Genomic DNA, 16290 nt, shown 5'->3' on the forward strand with positions numbered 1-16290 from the left:
CCCCTGTATTATAAGAAAAGTGGAAGCAACTGGGAACAACAGCAACTCAGCCACAAAGTGATAGGCCACGTAAAATAACAGAGCGGGGTCAGCGCATGCCGAGCGCTCAGAATCGTCACCAACTGTCTGCAGAGTCACTATGCACAGATCTCCTTGGTGTGGCCCTCAGATTAGCACAACAACAGTGAGTTCAGAGAGCAGAGAGCTCCGTGGAACGGGTTTCCGCAGCCGAGGATCTCCATCCAAGCCTTACATCACTGAGTGCAATGCGGAGCGTAGGATGGCGTGGTGTAAAGCACGCCGCCACTGGACTCCAGAGCGGGGGTGCCAAACCGATGTGGCCTGCCACGCCTTGCTCCGAGACGGCAGGTCGGCAAGCCCAGATCGCGAGTTCCAGACCCGCATTCTCTGAGCATCAGCACGAAGAACGGAGCTGCCGCAAGGGGAAGCAGAGCCAATGCTTCCTGTATTGTCCCGGGCCCTTCAAATCTTCTCCACCTGTGACAGGAAACATCCGCTCTGCTCTCTACTGCAACCGCATGCTTCTCTCACACTAATGCACGGGAACCTGCGATCTGGGACAGAAGCCAACAGTGCCAGTATCACCCACTGCCAGTCACCAGTACCCACCAGTAGTACCATTATTCATCCGTCATGGGGGGGGGGGGGGGGAGTGGGATTCAGCCGTCATGGTGGGGGCGAAGTGGGATTCATCAGTCACGGTGGGGGAGGGGGAGTGGCATTCGTCCGTCACGGTGGGGGGGAAGTGGCATTCGTCCGTCACGGTGGGGGGGAAGTGGCATTCGTCCGTCACGGTGGGGGGGGAAGTGGCATTCGTCCGTCACGGTGGGGGGGAAGTGGCATTCGTCCGTCACGGTGGGGGGGAAGTGGCATTCGTCCGTCACGTGGGGGGGGAAGTGGCATTCGTCCGTCACGGTGGGGGGGGAAGTGGCATTCGTCCGTCACGGTGGGGGGGGAAGTTGCATTCATCAGTCAAGGTTGGGGGAAGTGGGATTCAGCCATCACGGTGGGGGGGGGGAGTGGCATTCATCCGTCACGGTGGGGGGGGAGTGGCATTCATCCGTCACGGTGGGGGGGGGAGTGGCATTCATCCGTCACAGTGGGGGGGGGAGTGGCATTCATCCGTCACGGTGGGGGGGGGAGTGGCATTCATCCGTCACGGTGGGGGGGGAGTGGCATTCATCCGTCACGGTGGGGGGGGGGAAGTGGCATTCATCCGTCGCGGTGGGGGGGGAAGTGGCATTCATCCGTCGCGGTGGGGGGGGGGGGAGTGGCATTCATCCGTCACGGTGGGGGGGGGAAGTGGCATTCATCCGTCACGGTGGGGGGGGGGGAAGTGGCATTCATCCGTCACGGTGGGGGGGAAGTGGCATTCATCCGTCACGGTGGGGGGGGAAGTTGCATTTATCAGTCAAGGTTGGGGGAAGTGGGATTCATCAGTCAAGGTTGGGGGGGAGAAGTGGCATTCATCCGTCACGGTGGGGGGGGGGGGAAGTGGCATTCGTCCGTCACGGTGGGGGGGGGGGGGAAGTGGCATTCGTCCGTCACGGTGGGGGGGGGGGGGGGGAAGTGGCATTCGTCCGTCACGGTGGGGGGGAAGTGGCATTCGTCCGTCACGGTGGGGGGGGAAGTTGCATTTATCAGTCAAGGTTGGGGGAAGTGGGATTCAGCCATCACGGTGGGGGTGGGGGGTGGAAGTGGCATTCATCCGTCACGGTGGGGGGGGAAGTGGCATTCATCCGTCACGGTGGGGGGGGAAGTGGCATTCATCCGTCACGGTGGGGGGGGAAGTGGCATTCATCCGTCACGGTGGGGGGGGGAAGTGGCATTCGTCCGTCACGGTGGGGGGGGAGAAGTGGTATTCATCCGTCACGGTGGGGGGGGGGGGGAGAAGTGGCATTCATCCGTCACGGTGGGGGGGGGGGGGAAGTGGCATTCATCCGTCACGGTGGGGGGGGGAGAAGTGGTATTCATCCGTCACGGTGGGGGGGGGGAGTGGCATTCATCCGTCACGGTGGGGGGGGGGGAAGTGGCATTCATCCGTCGCGGTGGGGGGGGAAGTGGCATTCATCCGTCGCGGTGGGGGGGGGGGGAGTGGCATTCATCCGTCACGGTGGGGGGGGGAAGTGGCATTCATCCGTCACGGTGGGGGGGGAAGTGGCATTCATCCGTCACGGTGGGGGGGGGAAGTGGCATTCATCCGTCACGGTGGGGGGGGAGTGGCATTCATCCGTCACGGTGGGGGGGGGAAGTGGCATTCATCCGTCGCGGTGGGGGGGGGAAGTGGCATTCATCCGTCGCGGTGGGGGGGGGGGGGGGGAGTGGCATTCATCCGTCACGGTGGGGGGGGGAAGTGGCATTCATCCGTCACGGTGGGGGGGGGGGAAGTGGCATTCATCCGTCACGGTGGGGGGGGAAGTGGCATTCATCCGTCACGGTGGGGGGGAAGTGGCATTCATCCGTCACGGTGGGGGGGGGGGGAAGTGGCATTCATCCGTCACGGTGGGGGGGGGGGGGAAGTGGCATTCATCCGTCACGGTGGGGGGGGGGGGAAGTGGCATTCATCCGTCACGGTGGGGGGGGGGGGAAGTGGCATTCATCCGTCACGGTGGGGGGGGGGGGAAGTGGCATTCATCCGTCACGGTGGGGGGGGGGGAAGTGGCATTCGTCCGTCACGGTGGGGGGGAAGTGGCATTCGTCCGTCACGGTGGGGGGGGAAGTTGCATTTATCAGTCAAGGTTGGGGGAAGTGGGATTCATCAGTCAAGGTTGGGGGGGAGAAGTGGCATTCATCCGTCACGGTGGGGGGGGGGGGGAAGTGGCATTCGTCCGTCACGGTGGGGGGGGGGGGAAGTGGCATTCGTCCGTCACGGTGGGGGGGGGGGAAGTGGCATTCGTCCGTCACGGTGGGGGGGAAGTGGCATTCGTCCGTCACGGTGGGGGGGAAGTGGCATTCGTCCGTCACGGTGGGGGGGAAGTGGCATTCGTCCGTCACGGTGGGGGGGGAAGTTGCATTTATCAGTCAAGGTTGGGGGAAGTGGGATTCAGCCATCACGGTGGGGGTGGGGGGTGGAAGTGGCATTCATCCGTCATGGTGGGGGGGGAAGTGGCATTCATCCGTCACGGTGGGGGGGAAGTGGCATTCATCCGTCACGGTGGGGGGAGAAGTGGTATTCATCCGTCACGGGGGGGGGGGGGGGGAGAAGTGGCATTCATCCGTCACGGTGGGGGGGGGGGGAAGTGGCATTCATCCGTCACGGTGGGGGGGGGAGAAGTGGTATTCATCCGTCACGGTGGGGGGGAAGTGGCATTCATCCGTCACGGTGGGGGGGGGGGGGGAAGTGGCATTCATCCGTCACGGTGGGGAGTGGCATTCATCCGTCACGGTGGGGGGGGGGGGAGTGGCATTCATCCGTCACGGTGGGGGGGGGGAGTGGCATTCATCCGTCACGGTGGGGGGGGGGAGAAGTGGCATTCATCCGTCACGGTGGGGGGGGGGGGAGAAGTGGCATTCATCCGTCACGGTGGGGGGGGGGGGGAAGTGGCATTCATCCGTCACGGTGGGGGGGGGGGGGGGGAAGTGGCATTCATCCGTCACGGTGGGGGGGGGAGAAGTGGCATTCATCCGTCACGGTGGGGGGGGGGGGGGGGGGGGAAGTGGCATTCGTCCGTCACAGTGGGGGGGGGGGGGAGAAGTGGCATTCATCCGTCACGGTGGGGGGGGGACGTGGCATTCATCCGTCACGGTGGGGGGGGGAGAAGTGGCATTCGTCCGTCACGGTGGGGGGGGGGAGAAGTGGCATTCATCCGTCACGGTGGGGGGGGGACGTGGCATTCATCCGTCACGGTGGGGGGGGAGTGTCATTCATCCGTCACGGTGGGGGGGGAGTGTCATTCATCCGTCACGGTGGGGGGGGGAAGTGGCATTCATCCGTCACGGTGGGGGGGGGGGGGGAGTGGGATTCATCAGTCAAGGTTGGGGGAAGTGGCATTCATCCGTCACGGTGGGGGAAATGGGATTTGACCAGCTCCGGGGGTCTTCTTCCGTCTTGGGGGGTCTTCTCGCCGGACTCCTCCGCTATCTTCTGCTAGCTCTTTTACTAGCGGAGGAGCCCAGCTTTCTTCTTCTTAGTCGTCACCGCCGCCCGGGGGTCTTCTTCCGACTTCGGAGGTCTTGTCCCCCTCTTCAGACCGGGCCACCGCTAGTAGAAGAGCTGGGAGAAGAAAGAGGAGGCCCGGCAAGAAGAACCGAAGAGGGGGACAAGACCCCCAAAGTCGGAAGAAGACCCCCGGGCGGCGGTGGCGACGAAGAAGAAGAAAGCCGGGCTCCTCCGCTAGTAAAAGAGCTAGCAGAAGATAGCGGAGGAGTCCGGCGAGAAGACCCCCGAAGACGGAAGAAGACCCCCGGAGCTGTGCAATAAATTTTAAAACCTTGTGTTGTGTTTTATTTACACTTTTTTCACCAGGTGAATCCCCTTTAAGTCCATACCAGGTGACTTCCTTCGCTAGTCCCGTCTACCTGGAGCCGCGTTCAAAATGGCGGACTCTCCTCCGTGTGCGGACAAGTCCGTTCATTTCAAAAGTCCGGCGGACTAGCACACAGACGGGCGGATTGTCCGCTGGACTGTCAGACAATTCTGAGTCAAAACTTCTTTCTAAGTCCACGGGGAAAAAAAAAAAGTCCGCCGGAGCCCACACACGGGTGGATTGTCCGCCTCCAAGTCCGCCAGATAGTGCAATCGTGTGTACGGGGCATAATTGTCATTCAAAGTGCGACAGCGCTGAAAGCTGGAAAATGGCCTGGGCAGGAAGGTGTCTAAGTGCCCAGTATTGAAGGGGTTAAAGGGAAGAAATAAAATGGTGAAATAAAATGTATTTTATCCCCGCCCCCCAAAAAAAATAAAAGCATTTGAAAAACTGCTGCACAAATAGTGTGGACATTAAAAATTGCAACACCCACCATTTTATTCTCTAGGGCAGTGATGGCGAACCTCGGCACCCCACATGTTTTGCAACTACATTTCCCATGAGTGTACAGCTTGTATAACAGTGTACATTTCCTGTCCCCTCAAAATAACTCAACACACAGCCATTAATGTCTAAACCGCTGGCAACAAAAGTCAGTAAACCCCTAAGGGGAAAATCTCCAAATTGGGGCCCAATTAGCCATTTTCCCTCCCCGGTGTCATGTGACTTGTTAGTGTTACAAGGTCTCAGGTGTGAATGGGGAGCAGGTGTGTTAAATTTGGTGTTATCGCTCTCACTCTCTCATACTGGTCACTGGAAGTACAACATGTCACCTCATAGCAAAGAACTCTCTGAGGATCTGAAGATAAGAATTGTCGCTCTACATAAAGATGGCCTAGGCTATAAGAGGATTGCCAAGACCCTGAAACTGATCCGCAGCACGGTGGCCAAGACCATACAGCGGTATAACAGGACAGGTTCCCCTCAGAACAGGCCTCACCATGGTCCACCAAAGAAGTTGAGGTCACGTGATCAGCGTCATATCCAGAGGTTGTCTTTGGGAAATAGACGTATGAGCGCTGCCAGCATTGCTGCAGAGGTTGTAGGGGTGGGGGGGGGTCAGCCTGTCAGTGCTCAGACCATACGCCGCACACTGCATCAAATTGGTCTGCATGGCTGCCATCCCAGAAGGAAGCCTCTTCTAAAGATGATGCACAAGAAAGACCACAAACAGTTTGCTGAAGACAAGCAGACTAAGGAGATGGATTACTGGAACCATGTCCTGTGGTCTGATGAGACCAAGATAAAGGTATTTGGTGTCAGATGGTGTCAGGCGTGTGTGGGGGCAACCAGGTGAGGAGGACAAAGACAAGTGTGTCTTGTCTACAGTCAGGCATGGTGGTGGGGGTGTCGTGGTCTGGGGCTGCATGAGTGCTGCCGGTGTTCTGGCAGATAGTGTCCGGCCATCATATAGTGTCCGCCCCGTACTGCGCATGCGCAGTACGGAGCAGAAGAAGCTTCGGGAAAATCTCCGAAGATGAATGGCGCCTGCGCTGTGAGTGGAGGTGGTAGCCCCATCATCCAAGCGGACATAGGGTTGGGAAAATTAGAGGGCCCCTCACGGGCTCACCCCTCGCTGCGCTCGGCTCTTTTATATTCCAACTCTATGTCCACTTGGATGGTGGGGCTAGAACCTGGACTCATGGCACAGGCGCCGTTCATCTTCGGGTAATTTCGGAATCTGTGTGTTGCTGTGTACTGCGCATGCGCACTACACAGCGGACACTATCCGATGGGGGACAGTATATGATAGAACACCGGCACTGGGGGGCTACAGATCATTGAGGGGACCATGAATGCCAACATGTACTGTGACATACTGAAGCAGAGCATGATCCCCTCCCTTCAGAGACTGGACCGCAGGGCAGTATTCCAACATGATAACCACCCCAAACACACCTCCAACACCACCACTGCCTTGCTAAAGAAGCTGAGGGTAAAGGTGATGGACTGGCCAAGCATGTCTCCAGACCTAAACCCTATTGATCATCTGTGGGACATCCTCAGAGGGAAGGGGGAGGAGGGGAAGGTCTCCAACATCCACCAGCTCTGTGATGTCATCATGGGGGAGGGGAAGAGGACTCCAGTGGTGACCTGTGAAGCTCTGGTGACCTCCATGCCCAATAGGGTGAAGGCAGTGCTGGAAAATAATGGCGGCCACACAAAATAGTGACACTTTGGGCCCAATTTGGACATTTTCACTTAGGGGTGTACTGACTTTTGTCAAATACTGTGTGTATATCTATGTAGCGACGGGCTCCTGTAGAGCACACACTATGTTTTTCAAAGTTAAAACTTTACCCAAACTACAGTTTGGTTTGGGCCTATTTGTCTAAATTTGACTTCTGTGTCAGTCAGTCTGACTGGGCTGTGAGATGTTCAGCCTGGCCACAGGGGGCGCTGTCTCTGATGGCAGGTGTGGAACTATGGTCTGGTCAGGCTCTTAAATTACTCTCTTTAAGAGTCAGGTCAGTGGGAGTGGCCCTCTCGCTGTGCCCTCTGGGAGAGGGTATTTAAGATGCGGACGTCATGTGGTTCGGGGTTCTGGTCCAGTATGAAGTGCTGATTACATGGTCCTGGTCCTCCTGACCAGCCCCCAGGAAGGCTATGGCCTGGGGTGCGGATCCACATGACTTTAATGCCTCTGGGCTGGCTAGCCCAAGGCAAGGGAACTAAGGAAGGATTCCAAGGTGGTTGGGTGCCGTCTCCGGTTCGGGAGATATTGTACTTCGAGCATTCCAGGGGAGGACTCTTCAGAAGAACACCACGTACGGGTTGGTTTTCTTAGCAAGAGCCTGGAAGGGCTGAAGTACCCGAGAGAATCCGGACTTGTGGATATCACCAAGTGGGCTGAAAGATCCAGGAATCCTACAAGTGTTTCCCTACATGTTCTACAACAACGTCTGTGGCAGAGACTTGTTCCTGAGGAAGCACCTTGTTGGCTGCGAGACCTTGTGAGAGACGAACTGTCCAACCTGAGTGACCATCCAGTTGTGATTGGCTGTTCTCTGGATGCAGTCAAAGTAATCAAGTTCTTCAATGTTTATAGACTTTGACATTAAGAGAACCTGAACCTCCTTCCCAACCCTCTGATCCCAAGTTATAGACTGTTCAATGGTTGAAGTTTGAAAATAAAATCCATTCAAGTGGATCTGTTGTCAGTCTCAAGTTACTGGGCCACCGACCACGGGACACCGACCACGGGACACCGACCACCGGACACCGACCACCGGACACCGACCACCGGACACCGACCACCGGACACGCCCTAGACGTGTCACAAGGAGAACGGAAGGTAATGGTAAGCCCAAACAATAACCAGCAGCTCTTTTAGGGGTTAGTGCTACATGTGGGGGCTCGTAGTCCGGGATTTTACCGCTACCCCGCAAAGGAACTGTACACGTGGTAAAGCAAGGACAGAGGGTTGTGTTTTGTAACTGCGCCATCGGTGCCATCTTTACTTGGACTTTCAATGAGGTGCGTAAACGTGGGAGGAGCCCTTGCCAAAAAGCCAGTGAAGTTGCGTAACCTGAGCATCCCAGTGGGAGGAGTCTGAGTTGTTCTTTTCTGCACGAGGCACCGCGTGAGAGTGTGCTGCAGAAGGAGGAAAGAGCGGTTGACATTTTTTTTTTTCTCTGAGTTTGGAGAAAAAGTTTTCCGGAAAATGTACCGTGTCCCAGGAATGCAGCCTGCGCCAGGACCTAGGATGCCTCTCGGAAGGGGTCCCGCAGGAATACAGTTGCCTGGTACTGTACTTACGGACCGGGGCATTCGCCTGCTGCCGCAGGGGGCGGTTCATTCTGTACACCATTGGAGACATCGAGGGCCTGGGTATGCTGTGCGGAAAGTGCGGACGACTTGGTCGCCAACCCTCGGCCATTCTCCCGATGCAAGAAATGTGGGGAGTACACGTTTAAAGTGGAGCAGTCAGTCACACTACCAAAGGCCTACCACATGGACTGGACCACGGGCGTGACAACCGAGGAGTCAGCCATCTTCACCCCTTCGGTAAAGCCTTCCACTGCGGTGACACCTGTCGTTGCCGACATCCCAGAGAGAGATGCCACTGCGTCTGCTACTGAGACTGCTGAGGAAACCACTCTGGAGCAGATGGACACGGCTCCTACCACCACTACAGAAATCACTATGCCTCCTTTGGAGAAAGTGAGGCACACAAAGTCTTCCCGGAGTCCATGTAAAGTTCCGCCACCGAGTCCGGCTGGATCTAATCGGCAGAAGAAGGTTGCTTCGGAGAAGAGTCTGGCTGTGAGTACACCTTTAGTTAACTATATACCGGGAGAGGAATACAGAGATTCGGAGTTAGTTATGGAAGATGAGGACATTTTGGGGACACGGTCTCAGGAGTTGTTGTGGGCTGGAGGGGATGATGTGGCCGCCACTTGTACAGATGTTTCGGACTGGCTATCTCTAACCTCAGAGGGTGGAATGCCGAGTGCGGAAAACCCCATCACGGTAAATGTGACTCTCCCTAAACCTCGTGAATTTGCCCACACTTAAAAAGGGACTCTGCCATGTTGGTACAATGGTCCCCAGACTCCTGCATACCACCCGGGAAGGAAGTGCCCGTGCATTACCGAGACTTGCAAGCAGGCATGTACTGGCCATCTGGACTACCGGGAGTTTCCCGGTGGGCTGATGGCTCAGTGGGCCACTCTGATGTAAGGGGCTGCTGATGGGACACTCTGATGTAAGGGGGCTGGTGATGGGACACTCTGATGTAAGGGGGCTGGTGATGGGACACTCTGATGTAAGGGGGCTGGTGATGGGACACTCTGATGTAAGGGGGCTGGTGATGGGACACTCTGATGTAAGGGGGCTGGTGATGGGACACTCTGATGTAAGGGGGCTGGTGATGGGACACTCTGATGTAAGGGGGCTGGTGATGGGACACTCTGATGTAAGGGGGCTGGTGATGGGACACACTGATGTAAGGGGTGGTGATGGGACACTCTGATGTAAGGGGGCTGGTGATGGGACACTCTGATGTAAGGGGGCTGGTGATGGGACACTCTGATGTAAGGGGGCTGGTGATGGGACACTCTGATGTAAGGGGGCTGGTGATGGGACACTCTGATGTAAGGGGGCTGGTGATGGGACACTCTGATGTAAGGGGGCTGGTGATGGGACACTCTGATGTAAGGGGGCTGGTGATGGGACACTCTGATGTAAGGGGGTGCTGATGGGACACTCAAAATGTAAGTGGGCCGGTCTGGATGAAGTCCAGGGCCAAATTTCTGTCCCAGTCCAGCCCTGCTTGCAAGGTCACAGAGACTCCTTAATAAGAGAGTGGCCAATGAGGACGGGTTGGAATTCCCCCATGTTCCAAGGGACATGATGACTGTCATTGGAAAGAACCGTGAGGCCTGCTACGAGGACGATGTTTGGAACTATTTAAAAGTACCAAAGCCACTTCCGGAAAAAGGCCTTCTCACCGGAGCTTTATGAAGGGTTTGTCGGATGCTTACGGCATTGGAGTTCCGGTCGGCACATCTATGAGGACAAGGTTGTGATCTGCAGAGCGGATAAAGACAGTGCCGTGTACTTTGTTACCACTGTGGACACGCAGGGGGGAGACTTAACTTTGTCTGATCCCCGTTTCTACTGGAGAACTCTTCCCGAGTCAAGACTTTAAACTTTGCAAGGAGGGTTTCTCTTGGTCTTTGCTTCTTTGAAATTTTTCTTCAAGTCACTGAACTTTGGGGCAATTAGTCAGAGTCCGTCACACAGAGGATGGAACGTCCACCGTGTCAAGAATACTTAACCACTTGCCGCCCGCCGCCCTATAACAAATAGATGGTGGCAAAGTGGTCGCATAATCCTGACCGGACGTCATATGACATGATCATGTTAATGAGTCGCTGCGCGCCCCCGGGGGCGCGCATCGCGGCGATCGTTGTTGTGATGTGTCAGTCTGACACCCGGCAACTACGATCTCGGTAAAGAGTCTCCTACGGAGACTCTTTACCACGTGATCAGCCGTGTCCAATCACGGCTGATCACAGTGTAAATAGGAAGAGCCGGTGATCGGCTTTTCCTCACTCGCGCAGATGTGAGTAGAGGAGAGCCGATCGGCTGCTCCTCTGACAGGGGGGGTCTGTGCTGATCGATTATCAGCACAGCCCCCCCCCCCCCGAGGATGCCCACACTGGACCACCAGGGACACCACCAGACCACCAGGGATGCCCAGGACAAGGTATGCCACCCTAGACCACCAGGGATTCCAGTCAGTGCAACAATGGATGCCAATCAGTGCCCACAATGGGCATCACTGATTGGCATGCATTATTGATTGGCACTGATTGGCATCCATTAGTACAATATATTATAAAACAATGCCGCCTATCAGTTCCCACCTGTGCCGCCTATCAGTGCCCATCCATGCCACCTATCAGTGCCCATCTATGCCACCTATCAGTGCCCATCCATGCCCACCTGTGCCGCCTACCCATGCCCACCTGTGCCAATCCGTGCCAGCTATCAGTGCCAATTTGTGCCACCTATCATTGCCCATCCGTGTCGCCCATCAGTGCCGCCTATCAGTGTCCATCAATGCCACCTCATCAGTGCCACTTCATTGGTGCCCATCAGTGAAGGAGAAAACTTACTTATTTGCAAAGTTTTGAAACTGAAACAAAAAAAAAAAACATTTTTTTTTCAAAATTTTCGGTATTTTTTTTATTTGTTTAGCAAAAAATAAAAACCGCAGAGGTGATCAAATACCACCAAAAGAAAACTCTATTTGGGGGGAAAAATGATAAAAATTTAATTTGTGTACAGTGTAGCACGACCGCGCAATTGTCATTCAAAGTGCGATATCGCTGAAAGCTCAAAATTGGTCTGGGCAGGAAGGTATTGAAGTGGTTAAACTGTTTTTAGGTTAGAGACTGCACTTCAGCGACGCTACCACTAGGTGGCGTGAGTCGGTGCAATTAGTACTGTTTTACAGAGAAAAAAAAAAAAAAACGGTTTTAGAAATTTAAGAAGTTTTAAGGGTTAGAAAAGAGAAATCCACGGAGATTGGGGGAATCCAGCTTTCTAACAGTTAGGTGTAAATTATTGTACATATGTTCTTTTCTTTTCCAGGATCCACTGGAGAACATCTATCAAACCGCCAGAGAATGGGTGGGTTAGATCGATAGGCTTGGGTGGTAATTGTAATGTAATATAATGCTGTGTTGCTGCAATGTGAAAGTTTTACTGTTGCTTTCCTTCCCTTTTTTTCCCCCCTTTCCCACCCCAACTCAGGTACTCTAGTTTTTTTTTTTTTTTTTTTTTTTTAATAGGACTAGTTGTTAGTTCTGGGTTTCTTTTTCCTGCCTTTCCCAGAGGATGGGGACATTGTCTAAATAAGCAGGGGGAGTGTGTAGCGGCGGCTCCTGAAGAGCACGTGCTATGTTTTTCAAAGTTAAAACTTTACCCAAGCTACAGTTTGGTTTGCTTTGTCTAAATTTGACTTCTGTGTCAGTCTGACTGGACTGTGAGATGTTCAGCCTGGCCACAGGGGGCGCTGTCTCTTGTAGCGGCGTGGAACTAGGGTCTGGTCAGGCACTTAAGTTACTCTCTTTCGGAGTCAGGTCAGTAGGAGGGGCCCTCCCGCTGTGCCCTCTGCGTCCAGTATGATGTGCTGATTACATGGTCCTCCTGACTAGCCCCCAGGAAGGCTATGGCCTGGGGTGTGAATCCACCTGTTCTTGATGTCTCTGGGTTGGCTTAGCCCGAGGTATGGAAACTAGGGAGGATTCTGAGGTGGTTGGGTTCCGTCTCCGGTTCGGGAGAGACCCAGTGTACTTGAAGCATTCCAGGGGAGGACTCTTCAGAAGAACACCACGTACGGGTTGGTTTTCTTAACAAGAGCCTGGAAGGGCTGAAGATACCGAGAGAATCCGGTCTTGTGGATATCACCAAGTGGGCTGAGAGATCCAGGAATCCTACAAGAGTTCTACAGATTAGTGTCCTCCATGTTCTACAACAACGTCTGTGATAAAGACTTTGCTCCTGAGGAAGCACCTTGTTGGCTGCGAGACCTTGTGAGAGACGGACTGTCCAACCTGAGTGATCATCCAGCTGTGATTGGCTGTTCTCTGGATGCAGTCAAAGTAAGCGAGTTCTTCAATGTTTATAGACTTTGACACTAAGAGACCCGGAATTCCTTCCCAACCCTCTGACACCGACCACGAGACACCGACCACGAGACACCGACCACGAGACACCGACCACGAGACACCGACCACGAGACACCGACCACGGGACACCGACCACGGTACACCGACCACGGGACACCGACCACGGGACACCGACCACGGGACACCCCCTAGACGTGTCACAAGAAGAACGGAGGGTAACGGTAAGCCCAGAAATAACCAGCAGCTCCTTCGGGGGTCAGTGCTACAGATATATATATATATATATATATATATATATATATATATATATACACAGACGATTGATCACACAGGGGAGGGGGAGAAGTCGATCACAGATGATTGATGTGTCTCTAGCAGAGCCCTGTACCATGAATAGGACACTTACCTGCGGGGGAGACATGGAGGACATCCCAGGCTCTCTCTATGGTGGTCGGTGTTCAGGACGGAGAATCTCCTCACTTTGCTGGAATCGGAATCTAAAATGGCTGAAAACAGGAAACGCGTTCCATGGACAGGAAGTGACATTTCGCACATGCTCAGTCCGGGATTTGTCCCATCAGGAGGATCACTAGAATAACGGGACTGATAATACGGAGGGTGCAGTATGGAGAGCAGACACTAGATGGTGCCGGTCCACAGAGAGGAAAAAGAGGAAACAAGATGGAGACAATGGAGACATTTCTTCTAATCTATGAGACATTGTGTCATCATCTGGAGACTGATCACCCAGCTACAAGAACATGGAGGACACCCCTCCCCCTTATCTGAGCTACAAGAAAATGGAGGACACCCCTCCCCCTTCCCTGAGCTACAAGAAAATGGAGGACACCCCCCTTCCTGAGCTACAAGAAAATGGAGGACACCCCCCCCTCCCTGAGCTACAAGAAAATGGAGGACACCCCCCTCCTCCTTCCCTGAGCTACAAGAAAATGGAGGACACCCCCCTCCTCCTTCCCTGAGCTACAAGAAAATGGAGGACACCCCTCCCCCTTCCCTGAACTACAAGAAAATGGAGGACACCCCTCCCCCTTCCCTGAGCTACAAGAAAATGGAGGACACCCCTCCCCCTTCCCTGAGCTACAAGAAAATGGAGGACACCCCCTCCCCCTTCCCTGAGCTACAAGAAAATGGAGAACATCCCTCCCCCTTCCCTGAGCTACAAGAGAAAATTGAGTACTGCTTGGACCTTGAATAAGGGGACATAACCGAAAGCTTGTCCTGAAAAATTGTATGTTAGTGCAAATACAAAAAGTATCACGGACAGTACTCAATTTTCTCTGTCACAATTGCACCAATACGGCTACAATCACATTGAGCTACAAGAAAATGGAGGACACCCCCCCCCCCTTCCTGAGCTACAAGAAAATGGAGGACCCCATTACTGTTTATCGTCTTTGATATTTTTTTATTTGCACTATTTTAACATTTTTCAAGACAAGATTTCGGGGTGTGTACCCCTTCTTCAAAGTCCCAGCAGTATTAATACTCAAAGTTTTAGCAGAATGTTAAAAAGAAAGACAATCTCTGAGGGAAAGAAAACAAAAAGAGCTACAAGAAAATGGAGGGCACCCCCTCCCCCTTCCTGAGCTACAAGAAAATGGAGGACAAATTCTCCCTTTTGAGCTACAAGACAATGGAGGACACCCCTCCCCCTCTTTCTCACACATGGAGCTGAAGGCAGAGACAGACAAAAAGCTGAAGGAGAAACTTCCGGAGCGATCGGGTGAGACGGGGGACATTTACATTATATACCCCACACACTATATACTCGTATCTGTATACACCTCACACCCCCCACACTTTTATCACACTTTTTGTTTACATATAACAATCCCCAAACATACATATATATATATACACACACACACACACACACACACACACACACACACACACACACACACACACACACACACACACACACACCAGAGAGCTGGGTTTTACGATTATCTATGTCACGCGTATTTGCGCAGCGGTTTTCCAAATGCAATTATTTTAAGACAAAATATACTCTTATGTATAAAATATAAAAGATGATGTTACGCGGAGTAAATAGATACCTAACATGTCACTCTCTAAAACTGCACACGTCCGTGCAATGGTGACAAATAGGGATGAGGTCAGGCGTGTTCGCATGGAACACGTGTAGAGCCGCCAGGAAGTCGGCGCAGCGCTGCGTTAATCACAGGCAGTGAGACATTACCCTGATGTGTGGCTGCAGAGATCGGCCAATGTCTCATTGCCTGTGATTAGTGCAGCGCTGACTTCCTGGCGGGCTCTACACGTGTTCAATGCGAACACGCCTGAGCTCATCCCTAGTGACAAACAAGGTAAATGTTCCTCTCCATAGGGGGTGCTATAAAACCCTTTACAGGTCACCACTATAGAAGTACTGCCCCGTGGTCTGATGTTCACGGTGATACCTTACATGTGTGGGACGATCGCTGTGTGTGGGGGGACCAATGAGTGACAGCTCCTCTGTACGTGCAGTGTCCTCTCTCTCTGTGTGTGTGTGTGTGTGTGTGACATGTCCTCTGTGTGTGTGTGTGTCGTGTCCTGTGTGTGTCGTGTCCTCTCATGAGGTGTCCTGTGTGTGTGTGTCGTGTCCTCTCATGAGGTGTCCTGTGTGTGTGTGTGTGTGTGTGTGTCGTGTCCTCTCATGAGGTGTCCTGTGTGTGTGTGTGTCGTGTCCTCTCATGAGGTGTCCTGTGTGTGTGTGTGTGTGTCGTGTCCTCTCATGAGGTGTCCTGTGTGTGTGTGTGTGTGTCGTGTCCTCTCATGAGGTGTCCTGTGTGTGTGTGTGTGTGTCGTGTCCTCTCATGAGGTGTCCTGTGTGTGTCGTGTCCTCTCATGAGGTGTCCTGTGTGTGTCGTGTCCTCTCATGAGGTGTCCTGTGTGTGTCGTGTCCTCTCATGAGGTGTCCTGTGTGTGTCGTGTCCTCTCATGAGGTGTCCTGTGTGTGTCGTGTCCTCTCATGAGGTGTCCTGTGTGTGTGTGTGTGTGTGTGTCGTGTCCTCTCATGAGGTGTCCTGTGTGTGTCGTGTCCTCTCATGAGGTGTCCTGTGTGTGTCGTGTCCTCTCATGAGGTGTCCTGTGTGTGTGTGTGTGTGTCGTGTCCTCTCATGAGGTGTCCTGTGTGTGTGTGTCCTCTCATGAGGTGTCCTGTGTGTGTGTGTCGTGTCCTCTCATGAGGTGTCCTGTGTGTGTGTGTGTGTGTGTGTGTGTGTGTGTCGTGTCCTCTCATGAGGTGTCCTGTGTGTGTGTGTGTGTGTCGTGTCCTCTCATGAGGTGTCCTGTGTGTGTGTGTGTCGTGTCCTCTCATGAGGTGTCCTGTGTGTGTGTGTGTCGTGTCCTCTCATGAGGTGTCCTGTGTGTGTGTGTGTCGTGTCCTCTCATGAGGTGTCCTGTGTGTGTGTGTCGTGTCCTCTCATGAGGTGTCCTGTGTGTGTGTGTGTCGTGTCCTCTCATGAGGTGTCCTGTGTGTGTGTGTGTCGTGTCCTCTCATGAGGTGTCCTGTGTGTGTCGTGTCCTCTCATGAGGTGTCCTGTGTGTGTCGTGTCCTCTCATGAGGTGTCCTG

At 54.0% G+C, this 16290-nt stretch overlaps 2 protein-coding genes across 2 annotated transcripts in view; one reads left to right on the forward strand and one right to left on the reverse strand.

Moving 5' to 3' along the window:
* LOC143973791 (uncharacterized) overlaps nucleotides 1-13382 on the reverse strand; it is a 72940-nt gene extending 59558 nt beyond the window's left edge. The window contains exon 1 of the mRNA XM_077474645.1: nucleotides 13098-13382. The gene's annotated coding sequence lies outside the window, so the exon portion shown is untranslated. The remainder of the gene's footprint in view (nucleotides 1-13097) is intronic.
* A 1020-nt stretch (nucleotides 13383-14402) lies between these two features.
* The window catches only part of LOC143973794 (uncharacterized), a 64250-nt gene continuing 62362 nt past the window's right edge, over nucleotides 14403-16290 (forward strand). Inside the window, exon 1 of the mRNA XM_077474650.1 lies at nucleotides 14403-14435. The gene's annotated coding sequence lies outside the window, so the exon portion shown is untranslated. The remainder of the gene's footprint in view (nucleotides 14436-16290) is intronic.

Source organism: Lithobates pipiens, unplaced genomic scaffold (assembly GCF_037356315.1).
Source record: "Lithobates pipiens isolate NorthernLeopardFrog02 unplaced genomic scaffold, aLitPip1_a1.2 Scaffold_117, whole genome shotgun sequence".
NCBI lineage: Eukaryota > Metazoa > Chordata > Amphibia > Anura > Ranidae > Lithobates > Lithobates pipiens.